The sequence below is a fragment of the Petaurus breviceps genome, unplaced genomic scaffold (assembly GCF_028583685.1).
Source record: "Petaurus breviceps papuanus isolate PSGF00001 unplaced genomic scaffold, PetGlider_PUasm1.0 90822, whole genome shotgun sequence".
Taxonomy (NCBI): domain Eukaryota; kingdom Metazoa; phylum Chordata; class Mammalia; order Diprotodontia; family Petauridae; genus Petaurus; species Petaurus breviceps.
The window spans coordinates 8330542-8341126 of NW_027187351.1; the positions used below are offsets into that span (position 1 = coordinate 8330542).

The following is a 10585-nucleotide window of genomic DNA, read 5'->3' on the forward strand; positions in this document are numbered from 1 at the left end:
CTCCATCAGTCATGGGAGGCCAGGAAGAGGTGGGAGTCAGAACTGGGTGAATCTTCTTTGGAAGCTTTTAGCACCACAGAGATTTTGGTTATGTGGGCTAAGTGATATTTTATTACCTAGATTAAAGCTCTTGAACAACATTGTAATGCCAGGAGATCTAAGATTGGGGGAAGAGGAAAGGTAGAGGAATTCTGGTTTTTTGGTAGAGTTTCTGTAAACATAAAATCCTTTGGAAAAGTTGTGGAGGATGGGATGGGGAGTTTGGGTTAGACCCACAAAGCTCCAAACACTAGTTTCAGATGCCTTTAACCTACTCACAGGTCTTGTTCTGAGATACTTTCAAAGGCTGAGCATTAAGCACTTGTGGCTGAAAGGAATTCTCACACCACTCCTATCTTCACCAACTCAATCATCTCTCTGAATCTCAAATAGCAGAGTCTGATGGTGGGAAGGTCATCTCTGCTCCACCTCACAAGGGAGTTATTTGCTGACTTGGTGAATGGCATGGCAAGGTATCCTAAGTTGCCCAACATGACCCCTGCTACGGAAATGCAGCCACCTTTTGTCATATAGATGGAGAACTCCTTGGTCAGCCGTTCCACCTGCTCAGGTTTCAGGACTGTGAAACAAAACATGCCAATGTGGTCAGTGATGTGCTGCCAATTGTGGGAGGAGCCCTCTTTTTTGAGGTTGGAAACCAGTTGGGTCCGCATGCTAATGATGCGATCTGCCATGCCTTTGACCTCTTGCAACCACTGGTTCCTCAGATCAGAATTATTCAGGATTGTGTCAGCAATCCTGGCCCAATTGAGAGGGGGGTTGGAATACATGGTACAACTCAGGATTTTCAAATGGGATTCTACCCTTTTGGCTTCATCAGCATCTTTACAAATCATGGTAAAGGCTCCCACATGTTCACCATACAAGCCCATGTTCTTGGCATATGACTGACAGAGAGACGTTAATGCCCTGATCAATGAAGTGGAGAACAGCCCAGGCATTCTTGTTGCCATCTCTACTGTCAAAGTCCTGATATGCCATGTCAAAAAAGGCAAAGAGTTTCCTTTGCTTTACCAAGGATGCAATTTCTTTCCACTGTTCAGGATGAGGATCAACTCCAGTGGGGTTGTGAGCACAGGCATGTAGAAGGATAACACTTTGCTCTGGGATTTTTGAAATGTCTTCCAAGTCTCCAGTGAAGTCAAAGCCACAAATCTTGGGGTCGTAGTAGCAATAGCCATTCAGCTGCATGCCAGCATCCCTGAAGATGGGGGTGTGATTTACCCAGGATGGGTTTGGAAGATAGACATCTCGGCTGAATTTGAAGAACTGTTGCAGAAAACTGGCTCCCACTCTCAATGCGCCAGGTCCAGAGATGGTCTGTACGGTGACATATCGTTTGCGTTTCAGAACTTCGTTATTTTCACCTAGGGCCAGCCCTGCTGAGGCCTGGCAGAATCCAGCCAGCCCCGCGATGGGCAGGTACTCTTTGTCCATGTTCTTCCCTGCAATCTGAGCTCTGCCTTACGGACACTTGGAAGAACATAAGCTTCCCCTTGTTATCTTGGTAGGTCCCTGCTGTTGGTGTTCCTCTTAAATGCTTCTGTAACCCCCAAGATAGGGTCTGGGGGGCTCATCTCTACATGGGTCCATCAAGAGCTTGCTCTGGCGGTGGCGGCCGTGCCAAGGCCTGGGTACAAGGAGGAGGCTCCAGAAAGCAGGCGGCAGGAGTGCAGCAGCACCATGGTAAGCAGAGAGATGGAGAGATAAGCGACTGTGGGCGAGAGGGCTGGCGGATACGGGCACACAGAACCTCTGCAGCTGCTAAATTTTGCGTAATCCTGTTTGTGCCACCCCAGTATTTGAACTGTTTGTTCCTGGCCACTTGCAGTATTCCTTTATTCCCCTTGACCTGATAGTTATATAATTTGACAATAATGTTCCTTGAAGTTTTTATTTTAGTATCTCTTTCCTGAGGTGATCAGTGCATTCTTTCAATACCTATTTTGCCCTCTGGGTCTAGGATATCAAGGAAGTTTTCTGTAATAATTTCTTGAAATATGTTCTTTTTGACTTTGGCTTTTGGGTGTTCCAATGATTCTGACACTGTCTCTCCTGGATCTATTTTTCAGGTCAGTTGTTTTTCCCACAAGGTATTTTATGTTTTCATCATTTTTAAAATTCTTTGAATTTGTTTGATTGATTCTTTTTTTTGGTTTTTGGTTTTTGGAGGGCAGTTAGGGTTAAGTGACTTGCCCAAGGTCACACGGCTAGTTTTTTGTGTTAAGTGTCTGTTCCAGATTTGAACTCAGGTCCTCCTGAATCCAGGGCTGGTGCTCTATTCACTGTGCCACCTAGCCACCCCTATTTGATTGATTCTTGATGTCTGATAGAGTCATTACCTTCTACTTGTTCAATTCTAACTTTTAAGATGTTGTTTTCCTCAATTAGCTTTTGTACTTACTTTTCCATTTGGCCAATTTTACTTTTTAAGCAATTGTCTTTTTCCAAGCTTTTGATTCTTTTTTTTCATAATTCTCTTGCATCACACTCATTTCTTTCCCCAATTTTTATTCTACCACTCTTCTCATTTTTAAACTCCCTTTTGAGCTCTTCCATGAGTTCTCTCTGGTTTTGAGATCACTTCCTGTTTTGTTTTTATTTGGGGTGGGGCAGGGGGGTTGCCACAGATGTTTTGACATCATTGTCCTCTTCTGAGTTTGTGCCTTGGTCTTCCCTGTCACTGTAATAGCTTTCTATGCTCAGATTCTTTTTTGCTGTTTTTTGACCTGGACAAAACTCTGCAGATTTTGACACTGTTGATCACTCTTTCCTCCTTGACATTCTCTTCTCTCTTGGATTTTGGGATACTACTGTCTTCTGGGTTCTCCTCCTACATATCTAAGTACTTTTTCTCTGTCTCTTTTGATAGATCCCTCTCCAGATCACACTATTTAAGTGAAAATGCCCCTCGGGGTTCTGTCCTGAGTTCCCTCTGTCTCTCTCTCTCTGTCTCTCTGTCTCTGTCTCTGTCTCTCTCTCTTATTTCATTTGGTGATCTCATTGCTATCTCAGTGCTAACGATTCTCACATCTAACTATCCTGCCCCAATATTTCTGCTCACTTCCATTGTCTCAACTCCAAGCGCCCTTCAGATATCTCAAATTGAATATCCAGTAGATAAACTGAATATGTTCCAAAGAGAACTCATTATCTTTTCTCCAGACTTTCTTATAGTCTCCCTTTCCTATTACCATACAGGACAACAACATCCTTCCAGTCCCTCAGAATACCAACTTTGGAGTTTTCCTGAATTCCTAATTATCTCTCACTCCTTGGCTTCCTCCCCACACACACACCCATATCCAATCTACTGGCAAGGTTTGCTAATTTCACCTTTTCAGCATCTCTCCAACATACCCCTTTCTCTCCTCTGATACTGCCACCACAAAACTACTGGCCATTATCACCTCATGCCTCAACTACCATGACAACCTATTGAGGATCTGCCTGCCTCAAATTTATTTCCGCTCTAAGGCATGCTCCCTTAAGCCACCAAAGTAATATTCCTTAAGATCAGATCTGATGAGGTCACATGCCCTACTCAATAAACTTCAGTGGCTCCCTATTGCCTCGAGCATCAAACTCAAAACCCTCTGCTTGGTAATCAAAGCCCTTCACAATCCACCCACCCCCTTTACCTTTCCAATCTTCTTTCACCTTACTCCCTACCAAGTATTCTTTGATCCAGTGCTATCGGCCTCCTTGCTGTTCCACAACCAATACACTTATCTCAGTTCCAGTCATTTTCTTTGGCTGTCCCCCATGCCTGGAATGTTTTTCTTCTCAAACCTGCCTACTGACTTTCCAGGCTTTCTTTAAGTTCCAACTATAATTCTATCTTTTATAAGAAACCTTTTCCAACTTCTCCTAGGGCTACAGTCTTCCTTCTTTTATCACTTCTTATTTCTTTGGTATATAGCTTGTCTGTATGCATTTGTTTGCATCTTCTTCCTCCCAGGAGAATGTGAGCTACATGAGGATAAGGATTTTCTTCAGCTTCTGTTTATATTTCCATGGCTTAGCACAGTATCTTGTATATAGTGGGCATTTACTAAATGTTTATTAATTGATGGATAAGTATCTATTATCAATGAAATGGATGGAATTTGCAAAGATGCTGTCCTTACTCAATTCCCACTCCTTTCATAACCCTATAAGGTTTTCTAATTGGTCATTGTTTTGGGGATAGTTTGAACTCAAATGGAATCATAGCTAATAATAACAGCTAACATTTATATATCACTATGTGCCAGGCACTATGAAATGGTATAAAGTTTGTCATTTGATCCTCAGAGTAACTCTGGGAGGTAGGTATTATTATTATCCCCATTTTACAGATTAGGAAACTGCAACAAACAATTGTTAACTGACTTGCCCAAGTTCACACAGTTCATATATGAGACGAGATGTGAACTCAGGTATTCATGACTCTGGGCCCAGTAATCTATCCACAGTGCCACCTAGTTGCCTAGAAAAAAATTAGCCTGAGAGTGGTCAACTGATATTAAACTTGAAATACCACTGAAAGTAAGACCTTAAGAAATATGAAAAGTGAACAAATTTGGCCTTTCTTGGTAAATTCAGTCTTCACCAAATTTTCTAACTAGGTTTGACTAGACAAATCTTTTCATTTGCCTAAGCCTCAATTTCTTCATTCATTGAAAAAAAAAGATATACTACTTGTGTCACTCTAAACTAAATGAGTTCTAAGTTTGGTCCCCTGCACCTTCCTCCCCGATTTTACATTGAAGCAGTTTGTTCTAAATTTGGAGTTGCAAATTAAATATGAGCCATGTTTGTAAATCAAAAGTCTTCCTGGCATGAGCTTACTTTGGGCTCAGGTCTTCAGAGGTACGGAACAGAAATGGTATGAAATTCAGTCACCTTGATTCACTATTCTCTTCTCATTCTGGCTATTTCGTTGCAGACTAAAGTCACTTTGCTGAGTCAAAAAGCCCCTGCAGGCAGGCTTTTATCTGACTGGTTGTCTTATTGCAGCAAAGTAAGACTTTTACCTTTTTTTCTGTTAATGAGCTCTGGAATCAATCATTTTCCCTTTTTCCTTTTCAGATGCAAGAGCAAAAAATGTGACTGCTCTCTACCCTTAAAGTTCAAACTGCTCCAAAACCCACTGAAGGAGTTGGTAGAAAGCATCTGAAGTCATTTTGATGATTTTTTCACCTATCAATAAAGTTTTCTTCCGTTCTCCTAGCAGCTGCAGTAGCTTAGTCAATTACTTTTTGAAGCCACCTGCTAGTGTGAATATTATTTACATATAATTACAGGAATACTCACTAACCAGGCTAACAACTTTTATTTCCCTTCGCATCTGTTTCTGGAGGGGCTTCATCCTTTTCTACCAATTGTAATCTTTCAAATTATTTGACTATCACCAAAATAGATTTTAAGTTTCTCTATACTGTGGTTTCCAGACAGAAAGTAAGAAAAGTTTGTCATTGAAACCCTCCAAGTACCCCTTTCACATAGAGCTGTCATCTGTTGATCAAGCCAGGAGGTTACCTGTTTGAGATAAAATCGGTTTGCAGTTTGAGCAAGTTTCCTTGAAATGGATTGCTTCCTGAGCCCTTCCAATTTTTGTTTCACAAAACCCTGTGGCTCTGTTCAATATACCATATGGATGCAAGGTATTACATTAACCTCCCAAACAAGTTTTGTCAGTAACACTTGCATGCTCTGCTTAACATCAAATGACCAGACAAAATATCAGATAATGAGGTCTCAGAGCTGTCAATATGCTGGCTGGCTTCCAAGTCAGCCTCTTTAGAACTCTGAGCTCACAGTGTTGCTTGTGGGAGAAGGGAGAATGACAACAAGACACCTGAATCAGCTGCTGTAGGATGAGCTCAGCTGGCTCAGGCCATAAAGAAAGTGGGCAGAGGAGATAATATTTGAACTCAGCAAAACTCAGTTTAATGCAGTAGATTGCCACCAAATTGCACGGAAATGACAACAACAAAGAGATCATTGTTACTAAGAGGGAGTCAGAAGAAAAAGGGCTAAATCTGAGTAATGTTCTTATTGCTGTCCCTGAGGTAAAAAAAATAGCACAGGAAAAGTCATAGACCTGCAAATAGGAACTACAGATTGTGTTAGAAGTTTAAGCACAAAACTGAAGCAAAAAATTCAGGAAGGGTTCCTTTGCTTTTGATTTACAGAATGGAAAGAGGAATAAGAGGACTTTCTTGGGCAATAGTTATACCTATGGTCAAAACTAGTCAAAAACAAGAGGTTAGATTATCCCTTAATTTGACTATCACTGGCATTTTGGGTACTCCACTGGCTTTGTAGTTGAACCTACATGAATAAATATCCCAGCAGGGTACAGTCATCACCTCCTGGATGAACACCACAAATCACTGTAGTAGTAGTAGTAGTAGCAGTAGTAATAACAGTAGTAGTAGTAGTAATTGTTGTTTTTAATCTTTATAGCCAGACAAATGGAAGGTTTTGACAGAAAGCAGCAGTACCCAGTATCCTACAATTGGCAACAGGTGAGACGTAAGGTGGTAGAAATCTTGCAGACTGAAAAGTCTGAAAGTTAACATTGAAAGTCAGTGGGGGTGGCTAGGCACCAGCCCTGGAGTCAGGAGGACCTGACACTTAACCCTTACTAGCAGTGTGACGTTGGGCAAGTCACTGAACCCCAATTACCCTACCTTCCCCCCTCCAAAAAGGAAAAAAAAAAAGAAAGTGGTCAATGGAGAGGTTTAACATTTCAATTTCTTGTTTTATAATGATACTAAGAATGAAAAAAATGATGTCTTAACAAAGGGTACATATTAATATATGGAAAAATATTTGCAGTGGTACAAAATGAGATTAAATTAAACAGAATATACACACAGATATGTACAGATACACATGTATATGCACACATGTATACATATACATATATACATGCAGAGACAGAGCTATATTAGAGAGCCCTTGTCAAAAGGTGAGAGGCCAGGAATAAGAAAGGATTAAGTTAAATTTGTTACAGAATGGGTGCTGATCTAGAAATCTATATAGGTTGATAGAGTTCTATATATGGATGGATAGATGGATGGATGGATGGATGGATGGATGGATGGATGGATGGCATTAACTATGCACAAAGCACTGTACTAAGTTTTCTTATTTTCAAAGAAGTGCAAGATATCCCTTGTTTCAAGGAATTGAAGTTCTAATATGGGGAATATGCATATTATTTGTTTCAGCTTCTATGGTCCTTAGGATAATAAAGACAAAGTATATGGTAACATATATTTACTAATGTCATTTATAGTAATAAAATAACAATTTCAGATATTGATCCTTTTGAAAGACTGACAGCAAGGCTAGTGGTCTGGGTGTAAAGTATTGATATTCCTCTCTGTCTTGGACTTATCTACACATTCAATGGTAGTAGTTGGTCAAAGGTTGATATTGGTGGTGAGATGGATAGCTGATCACTTCTCAAAAAGGATTGCTCATCTCAATGATTTCTGAAAGAGCCAAGTTAGAAGTAGAGTTATTATTATTGAGAGTGATTACTATTTTTAGGGATCTTGGGCCACAACAGGAGGGGTATTAGTGGTAGAGCTGGTTTGACCAGGCTTGCACATATAATCTCACTCAAGGTGCCTTGCTGTTTTGGTACCTCAGTTAGACTTTCTGGCCTGCACCATTGACAGTAATTAAAACTATAGCTCTTGTCTAAAAAAATTGTTTAAATTTATGCTGTGAACTTGTATGTGTTATGGGTAGTGGGAAGACATTCTATTTTTCCAACATTCAAACTTATTGATATATTGTTTTATTTTTTTCTTCAATTTTCACCATGTTGCAAACACACACACACACACACACACACATGCACACACACAAACGCACCACAAATAACAGGAAAACATTAGCTTAAAAAAAAGGATGCCTTCATCTGGTTTCAAAGTTCACCAATTCTTTCCCTTGAGGTAGAGAATATATTTTTTTTCATTATTGGATCTTTTTACAAATCTTGGATCAGTGTCTTGATCAGAGTAGCTAAGGCTTTCATAGATGATCATCTTTACAATATTGTTTTACTCACTACAGTGTTCTGGTACTGCTCATCTCATTTTGCATGAGTTTATGTCTTCCCAAGTTGTTTTTTTTTTTCCCAAAAACCATCCCTCTTATTTCTTTTTTTTCTTTTATTTTACCCCACTTATTTCTAATAGCATAAAGTGAAGTTATTCCCTGATAGAGTGTTTAGGTTGCTATTAGACATTAGCTGGCAGACTAAGAACAAATGGAGGGAATACATTTTACAATTGCAGATGACAACACCACCACCCGCCCATCCCCCACAGCAATGATTATGGATTTTTGAAATAAACTCCAGGTAAAGATCTGGAAGTGTTTGTGGAAAAAACATGTCTGTATTAAATTTTAATTTGAGAGGGCAGTAGAAGACTATGAGTGCCTAGGCACTAAGCAGTTTTGATGGAAATTTTGACAAAGGGGATTTCCAGAAGGATGAGGTGAAGTTAAGGTAAATGTGGATGGTTTTCAGGATGTTGGAGTTATGCAGAGATATAGAATAATAAAATTAGCAGGTTAAATCACAGAAAGAACTGATTTTTTTCATCAATGCTAATAATTAAGAAAATTGTGGGGTTGGTGGTTAAGCTACTTTAGAGAAAGAAGGAGATCAAAGAATAGATAAAATCGCTTCTTAATTGATGGTAATAGATGAAGACAGAAATATTGAAATCTTTTTTTTTTTGGTGCTGTTGTCATTCTTTATTGTCTTTCAAGATCTTCAGATTAAAAAAGAGCATGTGCACTTCTTCTCAGGGTCCTTCTTTCTTAAAGCTGGAAACCAGGGTGGCCAGGCGGCCGCGGCTCAGCGAGTAGGAGCACCGGCTCCAGTGTTGGGACGACCTGGAGATCGAATCCCGGGCTCAGACACTTAGCACCCACCCAGAAACACCTGGCCGCGTAACCTTGAGCAAGTTACTTAACCCCGATTGCTTAATAAAAAAATAAAAATAAAAATAAAAAAGCTGGAAACCAGAAGACCAGAACATTATTTTCTCTCTCAAGTTCTTGCCAGTTCCCTCTTCATATAGGCACAGAGCATAGAATACTTAATCTCCACCTGTAAGAAGTGTGCCATGCAAATGGACTTTGAAAGTAAGTTATATAACCATTTCAAATACTATGTTAAAAGGGGGTCCATAGGCTTCAATGGACTGCCAAAAGTTGCATGACACACATCAAACCTCAGTAGAAAGCAACTCTGGCAGCACAAAAGATGGTATAGCTGCAAAGTTACTTGAGTTGTAGAAAGAAGTAGGCCCAGTGAGCCCAACATAGAAAGATATCCAGCTAAATTGAAGGAGAGCATCGAGAAATGAAATCTTCTTCTATGAGAAGAGAAATTATACTGGTGCCAGAAGTGTGAATTTTCCCCATTGTTTTTTGTTACCTGACGGTGAGCCTTTCTACTACACTGTGTGTCCACTCTTCCCGATGACAAAATGTTCATTTGTAAATGTGTCTCAGATTATGGAAGAAAAAAGGTTTTACTACTTCTAATTATGCTGTGTCATAAAGCTGCATGCCTTTGATTTGGACTAATTGTGTTAACTGGTTGACTGTTAAAGGAAATTAGGTGGTGGTTGCCCTTGATTCATAATTTTATGAGTGCAGATCCAAAGGCCTTCAACTTGAGTCATTCTCTCCCTTAGGGGACTGAACCGGTCATGGCTATAGACTCAGAAGGAGGTGCTAATACTGAAATGCATACATATTATTTCTTCCTCATAAAATGTAATACTTCTAATACTGGAGACTAGTTTTGATTTTATATCCCTAGCAACTAATACAGTACTTGGTACATAGGAAATGCTTAATTAATGTGTGTTGCTTTTTAATGTTTGTGGTAGGGGATGTGTGTAGGAATGCAGCTTTAGGAGTGCAACACTATAGCACTTTGGCCATAGAACTCTTCCCAGTTCCCTTTGTTACTGAACTTTTTCTATCTAATATTTAGGACTTTTGAGAGTAGTCTCAGTTGTCCTATAAGGAGGATGACTGTAACTGTGAGGTTCCTAAGGAACTCTAAGAGATGGTTGCCTGCTATTCCTTTCCATGCCACAAAGATAGGGTTTGTTTTTTTTTTCACCTTCCTTCCTTCCTTCCTTCCTTCCTTCCTTCCTTCCTTCCTTCCTTCCTTCCTTCCTTCCTTTTTCTTTCTTTCTTTCTCTTTCTTCCTTCCTTCCTTTTTCTTTCTTTCTCTCTTCTTTCTCTCTCTCTTTCTTTCTTTCTTTCTTCCTTCCTTCCTTCCTTTTTCTTTCTTTCTTTCTCTTTCTTCCTTCCTTCCTTCCTTCCTTCCTTCCTTCCTTCCTTCCTTCCTTCCTTTTTCTTTCTTTCTTTCTCTTCCTTCCTTCCTTCCTTTTTCTTTCTTTCTCTCTTCTTTCTTTCTTTCTTTCTTTCTTTCTTTCTTTCTTTCTTTCTTTCTTTCTTTCTTTCTTTCTTTCTTTCTTTCTTTCTT

General features: G+C 39.7%; 1 pseudogene; it reads right to left on the minus strand.

Moving 5' to 3' along the window:
- Positions 1-480: 480 nt before the first annotated feature.
- LOC138148146 (aspartate aminotransferase, mitochondrial-like) lies at positions 481-1745 on the minus strand (annotated as a pseudogene).
- Between the last annotated feature and the right edge of the window lie 8840 nt (positions 1746-10585).